Consider the following 20,649-nt stretch of genomic DNA (forward strand, 5'->3'; position numbering starts at 1 on the left):
CAAACTTACATCTTGTTATGAGATCATAGCCGTTATGCGCCCAACCCTATGGCCGGGCCGCAACACCGAGGTATGTCCAATAGAGTGCACATGTATCTCATGTTACGCGTTTCACATGGAACCCCACGATCCTGCTTTTGTATTATTTTTCTCCCACAACACCCCCCCCTGTCCCCCACCCCTCCCCACAGAACCAATAGCACGTCTCCCTCCAGGGTGGACCGACCGCTCCCACGTCCATCCAACTATGTGTCACCAGTCCACCGGTGTCATACTTGTATAATGCGTTAATGCTTGACCCCCCCCCTCAACCTAGTATAGCACCTCGCATGTACGGCATCTCCAAAGGAATCACTGTCACTGTCTTGTCCTGGCCCTCCTCGTTAGCAAGTGGTCCCTCCCGCCCGTCCCCGCCATCTACCCCTCTATGTGTGTCCTCCTATGTGTCCCACCTCTAAGCCATGGTACTGCCTCCATTTGCTCCATATCTTTCGAAATTTTTTGGGACAGCCTCTCGCTTTGTATGTCACTCTTTCTGCTGCCATATAGAGGTCCAGACCTCTCCTCCATTCCTCTATCTCCGGCCTCTCAGCCACTCCCCAATATTTCGCAATGTCTCTTTTCGCTACCACCAGCGCCAGCACCAGGAAAATAATATGTGGGCGCGGCAGATCTACTTCAGTCACCATTCCCAGTAATGCCAGTTTCGGGTCTAGTGTTAGCTCCACTCCCAGCACCTCCCCCAATTCTGTGAAGATGTGAGACCAATACGTCTGGATTTTCTCACAGGACCATAGAGTGTGGTAGAAATCTCCCTGTTCCGTAGTGCATCGAAGACACGTGGCGTCTGTTATTCTACCCATCTTGTGGAGACGCCTCCGGTCGAAGTATGTCCTGTGTAGTATATTTAATTGGATCAGCCTCAGCCTTGATTTAATGGCGACTTCTCGGGGGTGCATCAATATCAGCTCCCAGTCTAGGTCCTCCAGCTGCCCTACGTCCGCCTCCCATGTATCTCTGAGTTTCGCCAGATTTCCCAGCATGTTGTTTGTGAGGGTTTTATATGTAAGCGAGACTGCCTGGTGTACCATCTGCTCCTGTAGGAGTCTCCCTTCCAAAGGTGAGTATTCCGGTATGCCCTGTAGTGATATCTGCTGTGTCTTCCAAGCGTGAACTAGCTGCAGGTGCTTGTATCGTTGTGTGTGGTGTAATCCGAACTCTGCCTGCAGCACCGTGAACGTCTTCAGCTCACCTCTACCAATCACGTCCCCAATGGTGGAGATCCCTATGTCATCCCACCTTTGGAAGCCTCTCAGTTTATGTAGTTCCTTCAACCATTTACAATGCCACAGTGGCGTCTGACGCGTTGGCTTCCCTTCCCATCCCGTGGCTCTAGTCGCTCGGGCCCATGCTCTGAGCGTAATCAAAGTCGCTGGCAAGAGCGTTCTCTCCGCCTTTCCCCCATACAAATAGTGAAGTATATTGTGTGCGGATAATTTATACCTCTCTAAAGCATAGGTTGGGTGATCTGCCGGTGCGTGCAGCCAGTCATTAATGGGGGTCAGGTGTTCCGCCCAATAGTATGCCTCCAGGTTCGGTAGTGAAATCCCTCCACTGTATTGATGTCGCTGGAGAGTCTGGAGCGCAATACGTGGTTGTTTGCCCAGCCATATGAATGACCGCAGGTCAGCGTGTATTCTAGGGATAGTATTAGTAGGGAGCGGATAGTACTCATTTTGAAGTGCGTAGAGAAATTTGGGTAGGGTAATACATCGCCGCCCTCCCCAGTAGGGTGAGTGGCAACTGTCTCCATCTCGTCATATCCTCCACTGCCTCCTTCAGTATTCGTTCCACATTTCTCTGGAACGAGAGCCTTTTGTCCAAGGTGACATATACCCCCAGGTACTGGAACCCCTCAGCGGTGGTGAGGAGACGTTCCGGTAGCGTTACCCCCTGTACTGCTCCCCGTGGCGTATACAAGACTGATTTGTGCCAGTTGATGGTGTGGCCTGCCATTCCCCCAAAATCTTCCAACTCTCTGAATAACTGCCCTACGGATATCTCGGGGTTCGTGATATACAACAGTACATCGTCTGCATATAACGAAATCTTTTCCTGATTATCCCCCGACTCGGTGCACCTAAAGCCATGGATCTCCGGGTTCTGCCGAATTTTGGCCGCCAGTATTTCTATGGTGAGAGTGAAAAGGAGAGGTGACAGCGGGCAACCTTGTCTGGTGCCCCGCACCACCCGGAATTCGCGTGATAGGCACCCATTCACTCGTACCCTCGCCTTCGGCGCCGCGTATAGCAGCTCTATCCATTTTAGAAAATGGGGGCCAAAGCCAAACCGACGCAACACCGCCATGAGAAAGGGCCAATGTACCGCATCGAACGCTTTTTCCGCGTCCAAGGACAGGAACCAGTGCGGCTCCGTTTTACCGTGTATTTCTTGGAGCCAGTTGTGGGTCCGTCGGAGGTTGAGTTTTGTCGCCCTATCCGGCAAGAATCCGGATTGGTCTGCGTGTATAAGGCCCGGCATCACCGTTCGTAGACGCGCCGCTAGAATTGTTGCCAGTATTTTTACTTCCATATTCAGGAGGGAAATGGGGCGGTACGAGGCACATTCCTCCCTCGGCTTTCCCTGTTTGTATATCGGCACTATGGTTGCCAATGCTAGGTCCCGTGGGAGTCTCCCTAGTCCGTATGCCTCTACATAGAGCGCCAACAGGTGGGGCGTCAATAGGTCCGCCGTCCTTTTAAAGAATTCCGCCGGGAACCCGTTTGGCCCCGGTGTCTTCCCCGTTTTTAGTTTATTGATGGCTACGGAGATCTCCTCCCGTGTGATTCTCGCCTCCAAAGGGGCGCTGAGTCCCTCATCCAAAACTGGGAGATCTAGATTTTCCATATAGAGTAAGGCCTCTTCCACCGACCCGAGGTCCCGGCCCCTATAGAAGTTCTCATAGTGCCGCGCGAAGGCTGCTGCTATGCCCCCGTCGGTGGTTTCCAGGCCTCCCCCTTCTTCCCTGATTCGCTCCACCCACCTCGCGGCTTGTTCTTTCCTGCTAAGCCAGGCCAGGAGCTTGCCTGACTTGTCGCCCACATCATATAGGCGGTGTAACGTGGCTAGGGCTTGCGTCTTTGCCTCATTGGAGACCAGCTCCCTATACTCCTTCTGTTTGTCCTGCAGTTGCCGCAGTATTCCCTCCCCTCGGTTTACAAGGTAGTGCCTTTCTAGGGTCAGGTTTTCGCTTTCTAACGCTGCTGCCTCCCTGTGCTGTTTGTTACGCTCATACCGTAGTCTCCCCCTGAGTCTATCTCGCACCACAGGTTTCATGGCCTCCCAGAAGACAATGTTGGATTCCACTGAGCCCTTGTTCTCCGCTACATACACTTTTATGTCCGCCCTCAGACCCGCACTATTTCAGGGGATTGAAGATCCCAGGCCGCCAACCGCCATTCCGTCTCACGCCTTTCGGTGGTCTTTCCTAAGAGCGCATAGAGGGGGGAGTGGTCTGAAATTCCCCTTGCCTTGTACGCGATCTCATCCCCTTCCGACAGATACTGTCTTGCCACAAAGATATAGTCCAGCCTGGAGAAGGTTTTGTGGGCCCCTGAGTAAAAGGAGAATGCCTCTTGCGTCGGGTGTCGCCACCGCCATGCATCGGTGAGTCCCATGTCCACCACGTATTTCGCAAGAGTTGTTTGTGTCCCCCCTCGGTGTTGTGCCCCCGAGCGGTCTAATTCTTCCGACATGACATCATTGAAGTCCCCCCCCACTATTTGCATCGTATCCGCCGTTTCCAGTAGGATGGGCGCTACTTCCCTGAGTGTGCGTGTTTGGAGTTTCGGAGGGGCATATACTGAGATGATTGTCACGCGTTGTCTGTTCCACTCCCCCTGTACTCCCACATATGTACCCTGTGTATCGCTCCACGTACGCGCCACGGCGAAGGGGTGTGTTTTGTTAATAAGTATTGCGGCTCCCCTGGCGCCTGACGTGTAACCCGCATGATTCAAGACTTTGTATCTCCCCCTAGCTATAAATGTACATTTTCCCGCCCTAAGGTGGGTTTCTTGCAGGAGGATGAGATCCGGGGCGGTCTTCTTTATGTAGGAATTCACTAATCCCCTTTTTATTTTGGAGCCCAGACCATTGACATTCCAGGTCATAATGGATATCCCCTTGCGTAGACCGTCCGTGTTTGTTAGTGTACCTGCCATATTGTGTAGGTCTTCCGGAGGTCACTAGGTGACCCTAGCGGCTGCGTGTGACAGTGTGGACACCCATTCCTCAGATCGTGCCTCTTTGTGCTATCCATTGTCCAACTCCCTCCCCTGCTACCCTAACTTGTTGAAACTCCCCTGTGCCCCCTCCCGCCCCCCACCCCACATCTCTCCCCTTCCAGACTCGTCCCCATCACGGTCCAAGCTGTTAGTAGAAGTCGGTCTGTCACCCCCCCCCACTCCCTCCCTCTACACAACTGTTATTGCTAACAAATAAACCGTACCTGAGAACACAAAGAAAAAGTTAATGGAAGGGAACAAAAAAGGGAAAAAGAAAGAAACAACAACTGAAAGGGTGCTGGCCACTTGCGTGTCATGACCGTGTCCCGGCCGACAATCTAACCCTCCACTTCTTCCAGGGTCACGAATGTGAGTCTTGCGTTGTCGGTACTGTGCTGCAATGTTTGTCTGATACGTCCTGTTCCAACTGCCGGATCTCTGCTTCCAGTGGGTGCAAGGAGCGCTGTTCAGTGTCTGACACCTCGCCCTCCCCCTCCGAGTCCCTGAGGTGTGCTCCTTCTCCTTCCGAGCCTGTCGGGTCCCGAGACCCTTCCTGAGGTCTGTGTGCCGTCCTCGACGTCCCGGGTGATTCCGATCTCCCCCTCCTGGCTCCTGCCAATGCGCGCGAATGATATGGGGTGCCTGTGTGTCTCGAGTAGAGTCTCCTGGATCTCCTCCTCTGCTGTTTTGGCGTGTCCCACCGCGCCTTATCCTGTGCCGCCCTCACCAGCTCCTCCCTCCTTGCCGTTTCCCAACTATTTAGGATCGGTCTCTCCTCCAGCCAGTGCCATGCATCCTCTGGCTGGCTGAAGAAGTGTGCCTTATCCCTGTAGATGACTTTGAGTTTCGCCGGGAAGAGCAGCATATACGTAATGTTCAGTGATCGCAGTTTGACCTTCACCGAGTCAAAGGAGCGCCGCTGCTTCTGGACCTCCTGACTATAGTCCGGAAAAATCATTACGTTGGTGTTCTCCACTCGGATTTCGCCCATTTTCCTCGCTTCCCGCAATATTAAGTCTCTGTCCGCGAAGTTGAGGAATCGTGCGATCACTGGCCGGGGTCTCGCGCCCTCCGGAGGTTTCGCCAGGAGCGCCCTGTGCGCTCTTTCGACCACGAAGCAGGAAGAGAAACGGGCTCCAGGGAAGGTGTCCGTGAGCCACTTGTGCAGGAAGGCTGCCATATTTTTCCCCTCGATTCCCTCTCTAAATCCCACGAATCGGAGATTGTTCCGTCTCGCCCTATTTTCGGCGTCATCCACCTTCCATAGCAGCTGTCTGTGCGACGCCTGGAGCTCCGCCATTTCTCTTCGAAGGGTGATTATGGAGTCCTCAGCCTCTCCAATGCGTGTTTCAGTCTCGGACACCCTGGCGGAGAGGTTCTTGAAGTCTTGTCGCAGTAGTGTGACCTCAGCGCCCACTTCCCCAATTTTCCCCTCCAACACGGATCGGGATTCCTGTATGTCCGATCTCGAAGCCTGGATTGCCGCCAGTAACCTGTCCGTGTCAGAGGCCCCCTCTGCCGCCATGCCTGTGTAGTCTTTGGAGGACCTTGGCGCTGCGAAGAGGTCCAGAGTGCCTTGTTTGGGGGGCTTGGGTGGGGGATCCCTCTTCCCCATCTTGCCTGATTCCGTGGTGGACCCAGCTGCAAGCGCCCTGGGCCGAGTGGTTGTAGCGGTCTCCCTGTTGTGTGCCCCACCGGGATCCAAAGTGTCTCGGCGCTGCCCGTCGCGCGTCCAGCCTCCAGTCCTGTCGCGTATCTCCAGGTGCCCCTCCGCGCTGCCTGTCCCAGCACTCCTCAATGCTGCACAGTGCGATGCGCGGCGGGGCCCCTCCAAGTCAGCTGTAGTGGGCCCATCGTATGCAGCGGCACGTCCAGCAAGCTTCCATCAGACCCCCGTCTCCCCCGCCGCTGGTTGGAGTCTCCTCTCTCCCCACCTCCGTGGGGCGGCGGTGAGGGCGTGAGGAGTGTGGGGGGGGGGGGGGGGGGGAAGGGTCCCCCACCACAGGAACCCCTCGTTTCCAGTCAAATGCCCCAGCTATCGGCCGCTGTGCGGTTGGGTGGGCCGGGCCGCCAGCTCCCGCTCCGCTCACTCACCGAGTGCATCTGTAGTCGCGGCCGCCATCTTGGTGAAGGTGGACTCACGGCGTCCGCTGCTCCCCCGCTCTAGCCGTATCCTGCGAACCACCTCCGTGCCTTGGCTGTAACCGGTATGGGCAGGGAGGTCCCGTCTCCCGCCGTAGAGACTGCAGGACTTGTCGCTGGCCGTCAGACCGGTGGAGTGGCCGCCATGTTGGGTAGGTGCGCCTTCCTTCTCAGCGACACCCGCCGCTCCCGGTCCACTCAGGGCGGGGCCCGGCTTCCCTCTCTGGCCCCGTCGAGGCCGCCTAACAGCACATCACCCTGGGCTCCGGTCCCTCCGCCGTCCGCTCTCGTGCCGTCGTCCGTCACCGGAGTGCCTTCGCTGCGTACTGGCTATTCGCCCTGCGGGCGGACCTGTAGGCCCCCGGGCTTGTACAACACTCCGGTCGCTGCTGGCGCCAGTGTCCGAAGGTGTCTCGTCGCTGGCAGGTAGGCTCCTGTTCCTGTCGGGCTGCGGGACTCCTCCTCGGGCCGTTCACCGCGCCGCCATCTTGGCCGGCCGTTAGCCCTTCACCACGGGCGCCGTGTCTGGGTCAGCCAAAACTTCCTCTGTATGCTTCGGTTTCGGGTTTTGTCACGCTCGTCCCTCTCCATGCATCCACCGACAGCCAGTGTGTGATTTTAGGCCGGTGGAGATATGTAGTTTGTCGGATCTATAGACGTCGGCCGGGAGCTCCCGGGAGACACGTCTAGCCCTGCATGCTGCTGGCCACGCCCTCCAATAGGATGATATTTTTATCTCCGAAGCTAAGCAGTTACTCACTTTGCCCCAAAACAATTTGAGGCAGATAAGGTTTTTGATGGAACGGTTAAGATATTCCAAAAGGCTTAATTTAACCTCTATAATCTAGTCAGAAATTACTCCATTTTAAAAGAAAATCTTTCATTGCACCATTTATACTATTGTTTAAAACATTTTTATTTTTTTTTAAATTTTTTATTCGAAACCGTTAGCACACAATAAAATACAAACAAGGGCCTACAACCACCAGGGCCGGCCGCTATAGAGCCCGGGGGCCCGCAATGTAACGCCACACAATCCGTCGAACCATAGGCAAGGCGCCCGGCAGTTCGTAAGCACATATAACAGGCCGTGGCCGTAGGCCAGGAGCAATTGAAAACAACAGTTTCATTTTGTATTAAATATAAAACACACTCAAGGCAATGCGAGTCCGAAGTAGCAGCGTGCTCTTCCCGGGACGGGGAATAACATATAGTGTCCAAAGCAGTTCCTGTCCGGAAGCTGTAGAGGGGGGCAATGGGAAAACAAAGCATGGAGCACACCTCAAGCCCTCTCGCGGAACGCGCGGCTAGGAGGTCAGAGCAATATCGACCTCTAATGGCAGAGGCGGGGTGCAGCTACGTCCCCGATATAGATTCCACGGACCCCATACCCTAGTCCATTTCCCTGGCTTGCCTCTCGCCACATACGCCGTCTTTTCCCTAAACATACACCAGTCCATATTCTCCTTCCATACGTCAATCGTGGGCGGCCTCGGGGAGCCCCATAGCTGTGCAATGTTACGCTTAGCCACCATGTACCCCAAGGTCACCCACTGCGTCTGTGCCGCATTACAATCATTCGGTTCCCAGACATTCAACAAACACCTCCTAGCCTCTGGCAACAGGGCCACATGCGTGACCCCCTCCATTACGGTGTGGATACCATTCAAGAATCGCACAACCTCCGAACATTCCCACAAAATATGAAGAAACGTGCCCGGCAGGCCACATCCACGCTTACACAATCCATCCATCGAATAACCCATACGCAGCAAACCGGGCCCTGTGACATACACTCTATGGAGGATCTTCAGCTGTACAAACCGTAGGCGGGCCGGGATCGCCACCTCTTTCGGGGAGGCCACCGCCGATACCCAGTCCTCATCATCCAATTCCAAGCCATCGCCCGTCCACGCCTCCCTCAAACGGAGCAGCGAGTCCGCACGATCATTAATGAGTTTCTTATAAATCAGGGAAATAGTGCTGTCGGGCACATGGCCATCCAACACATTATCCTCCAGTGGGGAATACTCGGGGATAGCAGTAGCATCCGGAAAGACCGAACAAAGTGCATGGTAGACTTGAGCATACCGGAAGTACTCTCTATCGTTTAATTTATATTCAATTTTAAGCATTTCGAACGTTTTGAAAGCTCCCTTCGCCCACAGATCACCCACCTTACATATACCAATCATATCCCATTTCTCAAAGCCTTTCGATCTCCACAAACAGCCCAACCGCCCAGAAGCATACAACGGCGTCGCCCGAGTCAAGCGATCCCTCCACCCCATCGCAGCATTCGCCGCGTGCCACACGTGCACCGCCACCCGCGTGGGTCCCGTCAACCGCACGTCCTGGGTCACCGAGTACAGCGCCCTATTATAGTCTCCACCCGGAAGCAGGAGTTTATCCATCTCAAAGGCCGGGTTTAAGGCAGGACCATATATCCCGTGGTTCACCGCCGCCAACTGAGACGCCCAATAGTATCGTTTAATATCGGGGAGGGCGACCCCCCCCATCATACCAAGGGAGCGTCAACTTGGCGAGGGCAATCCGCGGCCGCCCGTCCCAAAACAGTTGGCGCTGAAGACCCTCCACCTCCCGGAAATAACGGGCCGGCACGACATCAAGAGTATTTTGCAAGGCATACAAGAAACGAGGCAGCGACATCATTTTAAACAATGCCGCCCGTCCGAGCGGCGAGAGCGGAAGTCGTCGCCATCTCGCTACGTCGGCCTTCAATCGCTGGAGGGGAGGTAGAAGGTTTCGCTCATAGCGAACCGCGGGGTCCAGTGAGATAAAGATTCCCAAATATTTGAACCCCAGGGTAACAATCTGAGCTGGGCAACCCCGCGGCAGCAGGGGGGCATCCCCCGAGAGGACGTAGACGCACGACTTGGCCCAGTTGATGACCTGGCCAGAGTTGCGGCCAAAAGAATTCAGCACGTCCACCAATACAATTAGCGACTGCCGGGGAGACGTGAGATACAGAAGGATATCATCCGCGTAAAGGGAGACACGGTCTTCGAATTCCGGCGTCCATCTAATGCCTCGCAACGACGGCTCCCAACGCAACCAGGCGGCGAGAGGCTCCAAAGAAAGTGCAAAGAGAAGGGGTGATAGCGGACACCCCTGCCGCGTACCTCTCCCCAGTGCGAAGGGAGCCGACACCCTACCATTCACTACCACCTGAGCCAGTGGGTCAGCGTATAGTAATTTTACCCAACCAATAAACTCCGGGCCGAACCCAAATTTCGCCAGCACGGCCCAAATATATGGCCACTCCAAAGTGTCGAATGCCATAGTAGCATCCAAAGATGCCAAGATGGCCGGCTCACGTATGAATTCCGCTCTAGCAAGCACGCCGTGTAACCGCCTCAGATTTAGAGCGGTATTCCGATGGGGTATAAAACCAGACTGATCCTGATGAATCAAGTCGCCCATGACCCGAACCAGTCGGTTAGCCAACACTTTAGCCAGAATTTTGGGTTCTGCGTTCAACAGAGAAATGGGCCTATAGGAGGCACAGCGATCTCGCGGCTTCCCCTCTTTGTGGATCAGAACTATGCTGGCGAGGCGTTGGTCAGGGGGGAGGAAGCCCGCCGCACGGGCCGCCAAAAACATGTCTCGAAGATATGGTGCTATCTTATCGGGACGCAACTTGTAGAGTTCGATGGGAAGACCATTGGGACCCACCGCTTTACCCGAATCAATCGAACGAGTGGCCAAAGCGATCTCATCTGACGACAACGTCGCCTCCATCAACACCGCGTCTGCCTCCGATAGGGCTGGCAATGTGATGTCTCTAAGCAGGCTATGGGAATCCTCCTCCGATCGCGACGAGACCGGAGAGTATACTCCGCGGAAATGAGCTGCGAAGCAGTCAACGATCTCAACCGGGTCAGTCACACGCACTCCATCACTCCTCTCCACAACGGGTACCACCCTGCTAGCTCTCTCCCTCCTATCCAACCAAGCGATCAGTTTTCCGGCCTTATCCCCCACATCATACAACCGCCCTTGCTGCTCTCTACTCATCTCTTTAGCCGCTTCCGTGACTAACGCTTTGTAATCTGACTGTTTGAGGCTGAGAACATGCAATTTCTCCTCAGTAACCCCACTCCCCAAGTCCTCCTCCAGTACAGCTATTTCCGCTTCCAGGCGGACCACCTCCGCTCTCTCGCACTTCTTAGTATGGGAGATAAGGGACAAGGCCTGCCCCCTGACCACCACCTTATAAGCCTCCCATAGGGAGACGGCCGACGACACCGACCCCACGTTATCAGTAAAGTAGTGATCAGTGGACTTGACCAACTCCGCGCGGATCTTAGGGTTACGAAGATACCAGGTGTTAATGGGTGCCACTCTCCCCTCTGCCCCAGAGACTACCCTCAGCTGCAACCATAGAGGGGAATGGTCAGAGATACCTCGGGCTAAATGACGCACCTCCCCAATCATTCCAGCTTGGGTCGCCGGCATAAGCATATAGTCAAGTCTCGAGAGACTCCCATGGGCCCCCGAGTGAAAGGTGTATTGCGCCTGTCCCGGATGCATCAATCTCCAGCAATCTACAAGTCCCAAAGTGTCCAAAAAACCACCCAACCAGGCCTGAGCCCTAGGGAGATCCCTGGGAGGGTGGTGGTCCTCCAATCCGGAGACAACGGCATTAAAATCACCACCCAACACCAAAACCCCCCCAGGGAGTCCCAGGACCAAACGCCCCAAATCAGCAAACGTAGCCGTTTGTAACCCCGGAGGTACATATACAGCCACGAGCGACACAGTCCTGCCCTCCCATCTCCCCACCAGCGCCACATATCGCCCCCTATCATCATAAAGCACCTCGTCCACTTCCAATGGGAGAGAGGCCCTAACCAGAATGCCCACTCCCCTAGAGCCAGAAGTAAAACCAGAGTGAGCGGCAAGGCGATAGCCCCTCCTATTTAGGGCCTGGAAGGAGTTCCCAATCAAATGTGTCTCCTGCAGGAAAACAATGTCGGGCGAGGCTCGTTTCAAAAACTGCAACACCACCCCGCGCTTGATCCTGCCCCCCAGACCGTTCACATTCCACGAAAGGATTCTCAATCCCCTACCCCCCATCCCACTCCCGCACATGATACCCACATCCCGGAGAGCACAACCCAGAGAGTTCAGCAGAAAACTTCACATTGCCTTGCAAAACAAGAAAACAACCATCCCCAACAACCCCCCTCCCCCACAATCCCCGAACAACAACTCCCCCCTCCCTGCACCCCTGCTTGAGCCCAGACAGCCCCCCCAACTTGCAGTGTGCCTGTCGCCCTAACCTATACCACAAAAAGAACCCCAGAAGGAGGAAAGGACCCCAATAAGCTCCCCACAACCCCCAGGCACTTGAAGGGCATGATGTACCAGATTAAAGTACAATTGAGCCAAGGTACAAAACCTCGCCAGTCTAGTCAATCGCTAGGAACCAAGTTCTAGTCCCGCTCCACCACATCCCGTTCGTTTTCCGCCGTCCGACTGTCTCGGTCCTGTCCCCGCGGCAGAGCATCCAACCAGTCTCCAACTGCCTCCGGCCGGTCAAAAAAGTGGGAACGACCCTGGAACTCAACCCGCAACCTCGCCGGGAACAACATCGCGTATTTCAACTCCATGTCTCTCAAGCGCCGTTTCACACCCCAAAATCCCAGCCGCTGTTTCTGGACAGCTTGCGTGAAGTCCGGATAGAAGCTGACATTGGAGTTCTCAAACTTCAGCGGCCCTGCCACCCTCGACGCCTGAAGGATAGCATCTCTATCTCGAAAGTTGAAAAGTCGGGCAATTATAGGCCTCGGGGGAGCACCCACTTTGGGCGCACCACCCGGAATCCTATGGGCCCGCTCCACCGCAAAGAACTTGCTCAATCCCTTGGGCGCGAGATGATTGATCACCAGATCCTCCACAAATAGATCCGCGGCAGATTCCTCCGATCTTTCCGGCACTCCGATGATACGAACGTTATTCCGTCTAGCCCTGCTTTCAGAGTCCTCAAGTCGACGATCCGTCTGGTCACTGGCCAGCCGCAGCCGGCGGACCTCCGTCTGCAGGGCTGCCACATCCACAGTTAGGGGCTCGACGCCGCTTGAGACAAAGAGTCGACCCGATCGTTGGTTTTGGACAGGTCTGCCCTGACCAAATTCACATCAATAAGGACCGCGTCCAATTTATGCGCCAGGGTATCAAACCGCTGACCCACCGCAGCCTTCATCTCCTCAATGGCGCCCATAACGTCTTGCAGGGTCAATTCTGACGATGGGCCCGAAACCTCTTTAGCCCTCTCAGGCGATTTATGCAAGCCACTGGGGGACCCCTTCAGCTGCGCATACCGATCCATATTGTTGGCCTGTGCATAGGATCCCCTCCGGGTTGACTTGGGTTTCGACTTGTCATCGTCTGGTCTAGTCGCCATCGTCCGGAGGCCACCAAAGTTGGCACTCGTCGAAGCCGGGGATAGGAACCAGTTGGCCAAGTCAGTCGAACACTGCAGTCGCGGGCAGGAAGTCCATGTGTAGCCCGAAAGTCAGGCCAGACACTCCGCCGTCCGCTCTCCTCTGAAACACCGAGGTCTCTCAGCCGATCTCAAAAGGACAGACTCGAAAACGAAAGTGAAAGTGCGGGGTACGCGGCAAGTCAGGCTCAGCATGCCGCTGTTGTTCACTTCATACCCGGGCACCCCACCAACTCGAGATCGGGACCTAGGCAACAGCAGGCCGCAATCTTCGGAGGGCGACCATTCGGGCTCCCGGCGTCCGATCTGAATTTGGAAAACGGGTGGCACCTCAGCGCGGATGCATCAGCAAAAGCCCATCAAGTTTACCAGGATTTAGTCAGGATAGACGTGGGAGGTTGTGGAGGCCCTCGAGAGCCGTAAGCCTACGCGGCCATCTTGGTTGCGCGCTAGGCTCCTCCCCCGTTTAAAACATTTTTGACTAAAAGACCTTAGGTACTACAGAGGTTTAACTCTAATACATTTAAGAACAATGTGACTGAGGCTGCTTTTTAACCTAAGGAGGTAGTAGAATATTTACTTATTAAGTACAAAAAATAAATTCCAAGTACATTTTGCAAAGTTGTTCTGAACCAGAGCTGCAAAAGCATTTGTTGTGTTCAGTCCCTTTGAGTGTGTGCGATACCATTTTATGCAGGTATATTTTATATTATTGCAGGCTGGTGAACTCGAAGGTTAGTGGTTACAAGTAGGGGTGGGCGGAATTTGCGAAATCAACTTTCGCAAATTATCGTGAAAATGTTAAAAATTATCGCAAACACGCGGAAATATCGCGAAGATGCGGAAGTTTTTTTCCCGCATGTTCGCGAGATTTTCTGCATGGTTGCGGCTCGCCAACTTACCCATGTGGTTGCTCCCGGGCGCGGCCATCTTTTTTTCAGTTGTCTCGCGGTGCATGATCGCGAGAAGAAAGACGTGATCGCGCGACGCATGACGTCACTGCGGGCGCGAACTGTCGCGAGACAGCGCGAATGGCTAAAAACAATACAACATCTCATGGAGAACGCGACCGGATCAAGAAACCTTGTCGGCGAACGCAGGGATTCAGGTAAGGTGATCGCGCGCCCGCGAGAATGTATTATTTTACAGCGCGAGCAAGAACCAAATTATCGCCAAGCTGCGGAATGCGGAAATTTTGACATTTTCGCGCTTTCCGCGGAACGCGAAAATGTCAAATTATCGCAATTTCCGCGAACGGAACGAAATTTTATCCCAGGCCTAGTTACAAGTCTGAACATCTCACTTATTGTATATGTCTTTATCCTGCTTTAATGGTAGAAGATACATTTTATATGAAACGCCGTTTAAAGCCTAATCACTTACTCTTTGGGCCTGTGGCTTTGACTTTCTGCCCAGTAGGTTTTTCTAAAATAGTTTATTCAAAGTTAGTAAAGATTTTTAAAATTATGTCTGAAAAACATACCCCTGGTCTCTGATTTATAGAATAATACATTATTTCAAAGATTTTAGATTTCACTTCACTTGTGATGATGTACATACATGATCAAAATGTTTTAATATGCTCCTTAAAAGGCCGGCAAAGGCATCTTGTAAATCTAACCCTGTTTTATGTATTTAATTTCATTTGTGTTTTATACATATGTGATTTCTAATGATTTTAACTAAACACAATACAAATATTTGCGTACCACCTATCTTTAATGAAGAAGATATAACTCTGACTGGATACCCAATCTATTGAGCATAATTACTTGTGTTACGTATTGTCTACGTTCCAAACCAGCTTTCCACCTCCTGGAGCAACCAATGACTGCTCGCCCTTATTAACCTTTGACAACTAAGTGTATAAGTGGAGCAATTTGTTGGTTCAGTTGGGGTGTAATAACACCTGAGACCTTCTGACACCAGTGGCAAACAACAGTACCACATGGATGTTGTCCAGTAACATTTACACTGCGAAGGGTCAGAGCTTTGCGGATCCAGCACTAAACGTTCATATTAGTGTGAGCCTACCTTATTTCAGTCCCTATGCGTTGGGTCTGGGATGTGACCCATATACATCCCACAAGGTGATTATCTCTCTATTGTATTTCTTGATATCCTAGTGCATCATATACCAACAAAGAACATGGTATTTCAATAAATAGCTTCCCAGAAAAACAAGTTAGACAGTCGCAAAACTTGATTGTAGACAATTTATTCTTTTTTCATTCAGAGACACTTTATTCTTTTAAAACATCACAAAATTACTTGCCGCCAACGCGTTTCATCCCTCATGGGACTTCTTCAGGGCTAAAATCAATTAATAAAAAATACAATATTTACAAAACATAGTCCTCACAAGCCTTACTATTGCTTTGTTTACCACTACACACCTCTATATTGTTCCCTGTGCTTCAGCTTCTTGTGGTGTTCCTTGTTTTGATATTTTGTCTACCTCCTTAAACACCTAACAAAGCCATTAATAAATATAACATCTGATAGAGATTTCTAGCTGCAGATTCCGTAACTTAGAATATTACCCAAGCATCAGACTGGATCCTGAATTTTTTCTGGCCATAGCCCTTGCGTGTGCAAGTAGGTGGAATTGTTCAGCTTCACATGGTGTTGCCATGCCAGAAGTGACTTACTTGCGCAGTGCCCTCTTATCGAGGCCACCTCAGTTTGATGACCTCAATTCCTTCTTTTCTATGCAGTCAGCTCAGATCCGGATCAACCTCTCCTCAGTTGTTTTTTTACTGAATTTTTTTGACGTTTTGTTGACTTCGATCAGTGTGCCTGTTTTTTTCTAATGTGTCACAGAAGAAACCAACTGGTTTCAAGCGTTGTAAAGGCTGTCATAGGCAAATGTCTGGGACAGGCTCCCACTTGATTTGTCTTTAGTACCTGGAGCCCAACCACTACTCCAAGGCCTTCTCGGAGTGCAAGACGATGCACCCGAAGGCCATCAGAGAACGGACAATTAAGCTTTTGGCTGCTCGACACGAAACTCCACACCGCTTCAGGTCCTGTTTGGGAGAGAAGTCCCGGGGCTGGTCTGGGAGCAGCTTGCGCCATTCTTCGCCGTGATACAGGACTTCGTCAAGAAAGTTGCACAAGAAATCCAGGAAATCTAAGGGATCTTAGACTTCTCCACGCCGCCGGTCCATGTCATCGGATGAGGAGTAGTAATTATACCACAAATCCAGGCCCCACTCTAACATTGTCCCTGTGGAGCCTAAGTCCTCTCCTTGCTTCCCTTAGTTTTTTTAACTCCAGTAGTTCCATTAAAATCTGTCACTGGATCGGAACAACACCGGCCATGATGCTGCAACCTTCTTCAGACTCCGTTCCAGGGGTGCCATTCCCACCGACCACCATTTGGCGGCACCTAACCCATTGTGAATCCTGATCCCAATGCAGGACCGGGCCGGCTTCACTCAATGTCTAATCAAGCACTGACTGGGCCCAGATGGCCTGAATTGGAACTTGAGCCCTATTTATTTGATGGGACGGGTGAGGAACATGAATGGATGGGATCTGAGGATTCCTGTAGTGTTCCCTACCTCCTACATGAGTCCATGGCTGATGAAAGCTAGAACGAGAACTTAGCTGAACTGCACCAGGCACTGGTCTCCTATCTTCCCCATAATGGCTGCGGAGGAAGGGGCATCATTTGTGATGGTGATCTGGAGGGTAGCTGGGGTCTTGGGCCTTACATTGCCCACGTTGGAGTTCAAGACCGATGTCTTGAAAAAGGTGCTTCTGCCTGGAGTATCCCATACTGACCCCCTTCTACCCTTTAATGAAGCACTCACTGATGTACTGCTCGTGCCTGGGCCAAGTACTGCACAGGCGCCCCTGTGCACAGGACTATCACTCTCTGTCATCACCCCGCACCTGGGGACCCAGCCATCTTCATAAAGCACCCCATCTCGAAGAACTTCGTGGTCCAAGCCTCAACTTCAAAGATCACCGATGGTGTGTTCCCTACCACACACTGTTTGTCGATAAGTCAGATTTGGCCCTTGAGAGGTGTAAGGACAGTAGGGCGAGTACTAGGTCATTGGGGCTCTCTGTAGCCGCACAACAGTCTCAATCTGCCATTCATCCTCTCAGTGGCTACGGTAGGAGCTACCAATTGCATTGCTTATCTCAACCCAGTCTACTCCTCTCCGGCAATCACAACCCAAAGACCCCCCCTTAACATGCCCTTGGACCATCATGGGCACATCATAAGTAGGTTGTGGTTGGTATTCCCTTTACTTTCGAGTGCCAAAGAAGGATGGAAGCCTCCATCTTATCTTAGACCTACATCCTCTCAACTACTTCTCGAAAAAGGGAAATTTGTAAAGATCACTCCTGCCAGGTTTTATCTGCTCTAGATCCTGAAGACTGGATGGTAGCGTTGGACCTGAAGGATACCTATTTCTACATTCCCATCCTACCGCCCCACAAACGTTACATACGATTCATGGTAAGACAGAAGTATTTTCAGTTTGCTGTGCTTACCTATGGTCTTACCAGTGCCCGGTGGATGTTTATGAAAATGATGGCCGTGGTTGCAGCCCATCTGCAGAGGTTGGGGATTACAGTCTTCTCTTACCTTGACAACTGGCTGTTGAAAGCGGGCTTGCCCCAAATAGTTGCAACCCACCGCCAGGCTACGGTGAACCTTTTGAACTCTCTGGGGTTCATTATCAATGTGCCGAAGTCGCACCTGACTCCTTCTGAGATGATTACCTTCATCTGAGCCATTCTGGACTCAGTGTAATTCCATGCTCAACCTTCAGAAAAGGGAGTCTTGGATATTCAGGCTATGATTCCAATATTTTAGCCTCTGTCCTGGATTTCTGTGTGATTTCTGGGTCTCATGGCCGCCTGCATCCTGCTTGTAAAACATGCTCAGAGGCATATGTGGGCTCTGCAGTGGGACTTGAAATTCCTGTGGACTTAGCATCATGGAAATCTCTCTGACCTGATCCAGATATTGGAGAGAACTGCAAAAGATTTGCAGTGGTGGATGATGAGCTGTGAGTGAGTCACTAGCAGACCCCTCAATCTTCCTCACCCAGATTTCACAGTAGTGACAGATTTGTAGCTCCTGGTTTGGGGCAGCCATCTGGGAGAGGTGATGATCAGAGGCCTCTGGTCTCCACTGGAAACCCACCTCAAAATCAGTTTGTTTGAGCTGAGTGCGATTTTCTTTGCATTGAAAGCCTTCCATCCATCCATCAATGGGAGGCTAGTTCAGGTGTTTTCGGGCAACACAATCTCCATCTGGTACTGCAACAAGCAGGGCGTTGTGGGTTCTTGGACCCGATATCAAGAGTCTCTGCATCTGTGAACATGGCTGGAATGTCTAAATCTTCCTGGTCGTACAACATCTGGTGGGCTCACTAAATGACAGGGAGGGCAAACTCAACCGGCGATGCCTTGAAGATCATAAATGACGTCGTCATCTTGAGGTGGTGCAAATTCTCTTCCAAGATTGGATCGAACATTGGTTAGTTCTACTCACCACCACCGAGAACACACAATGTCAGCACTACTACATGTTGGAGTATCCAAAGCTGCTCTCTCTCAGGGAAATCTTTAGTTTTGAGTAGAGATCAGGGCTCCTGTATGCCTTTCCACTGAAACCACGTCTGCCACAAGTTCTCAAGAAGATCAGGAAGGACAAGGCCCAAGCCTTCGAAGTTTCCCTGGACAGGGCACAGAGAGTATGGTATCCCCAACTTCTGAGCATGAGTCTCAATCCTCTAGTCAGGCTGTCCCTTTGGGAGGACCTCCTGTCACAGCAACAGGACAAGGTTATGCACCCGAACTTACGCACTCTCTGCCTTCTCATGTGCAGATTGAATGGCGAAACTTGTGAGTATTCAACTCACTCCTGACGTCTATGATGTCATCTTGGCAGCCAGGCGGCCCTGCCAATAGGACAAATTTGTAACCTAGTGTGTAGCAAAACAAGTTGATCCCTTGTCTGCACCTCTGTTGTTTGTTCTGTCGCTGGCCTGGGAAGTCCTTGCCCTGGGCACAGTTATGGCCATGTCTGCTTACTTGCGGTTGCCTGATCAGCCCTCCCTCTTCTCTTCACCTGTTGTGACTAGGTTCCTGAAAAGTCGCCAACACTTTTTTCCCTGCTACTCCTTTCATTATTGACCAGTGTGATTTAAATCTTGTTCTCACCTTTTTGATGTGCTTACCTTTGGAGCCCATGCAGAGCTGTCTTCTCCTCCTGCTTACCATCAAGATGTTTTTTTCTGGTGGCCATAACATCTGCCAGGAGGGTCAGTGAGCTGCAGGCGCTCTCCGTTAATCCTCTGTACACCAGCTTCCTCCCAGCAAACTTGTTTTTTGAACCTGTGCTTCATTTCTGCCAATAGTGCTAACACCTTTTCATGTAAATGTAAAATGTAAATTTGATACTTGTATAGCGCACTACTCACCCGCAAGGGTCTCAAGGCGCTTGTACGAATACCGCTGTGGAACCCATCCTGGCTTTCCCTGTGAGGCGTCCACTCCTGGGCACCCCCAAGGTGGAGACCAGGCATCCTTAGCGTTGTGGGGGCCGTTGTGGAAATTAAGCAAGCTATTGCCCAGAGTTGCAGAGTGGGACTCCATGATTGGAATGGCACCGAAGCGAGAATTATCAGGTCCGTGGAATTTTTGAGCCCAAGACCCACCGAGGCGGGGAATTGAACCCTGGTCCCGGGCTAGACCTCTGCATCAGGGTCTGCCGCTCTAATCATTGAGCCACACTTCTCCACAGTCACACATGTCTGTCAAACCATCACTCCGCTGACTTTCTTTGCTCTACCTCATCTTACCAAGGAAGAGGAGAGATTCCACTGCCTGAATCTAAGAAGAGGAATCTGCATCTAGAATAGAACAATGCTAACCAACCCTCCAATACTCCCGATTCTGGAAACTACGCTATCTCTCACACTGAGATCCTAAAGATCTTATATTTGGCACACTGGTCTCTATACCTTGGCATGGCACCGTGCTTCTAGCGTGGGAAATTAGTCACAAAACAGAAGTAAGGGTGCTGGAGTAGTGCCACGCGTCACTTTTGTCATGGACGGCAATCTCATGCCGAGCCAAGCAACGCCACCTCCTGATGTGCACAGAGGGAATGCTTAGAGAAAATTCCTGATCCAAACAGAAGCCTGGGGAATATTCTAAGGTAAGTAATCTAGATTTGGGGCTTATTATGACTTTGGTGGTCCTTGCCTGGGACCGCCTCGGTCCCAGGAAGACTGACAAGACCCTAGTGGGCCCACCCGCCAGATTACCAATATAATCCTGGGCGGGCGGTGCTGTGGTGGTCTCATGATGTTGGTATATAAGGCTCATAGGAGAGCCTACACAGCATCCTGCCGCGTGACAGTGCCGACTGCATGTCCATGCACGGTGTGTCATTCAACATGTCGTGCATGCCACACAGTGCATGCATGGCCATGCACTTGTGGGGGGGCATGTCATGTGTCCCCTGCACCAACCCCCATTGGCAGTTTTGCCCCGGGGCCCTGTGGGGGGGGGCTCCTTGCCCTTCTGCCAGCTTTTTCATGGCAGGATCACCTCAATGAAAAGGCTTGTGGAAGGGGAAATCATATAATGTGGACGGCGGTGCCTGTAACAGCTCTGCCTCCATTCCTCCCCACTTCACACACTGCCAGCACTTCGGGATCCGAGATCCTGGCAGTGCCAGCGGTGTCATAGCAGGCTACTTCCCGTTTGACCACT

General features: G+C 52.2%; 1 protein-coding gene across 2 annotated transcripts in view; it reads left to right on the forward strand.

Moving 5' to 3' along the window:
- The window catches only part of LOC146799813 (NACHT, LRR and PYD domains-containing protein 3-like), a 919,540-nt gene that overhangs the window by 474,279 nt on the left and 424,612 nt on the right, over positions 1–20,649 (forward strand). The window lies entirely within an intron of this gene.

The sequence above is a fragment of the Triturus cristatus genome, chromosome 8 (assembly GCF_964204655.1).
Source record: "Triturus cristatus chromosome 8, aTriCri1.1, whole genome shotgun sequence".
NCBI classification, from domain to species: Eukaryota; Metazoa; Chordata; class Amphibia; order Caudata; family Salamandridae; genus Triturus; species Triturus cristatus.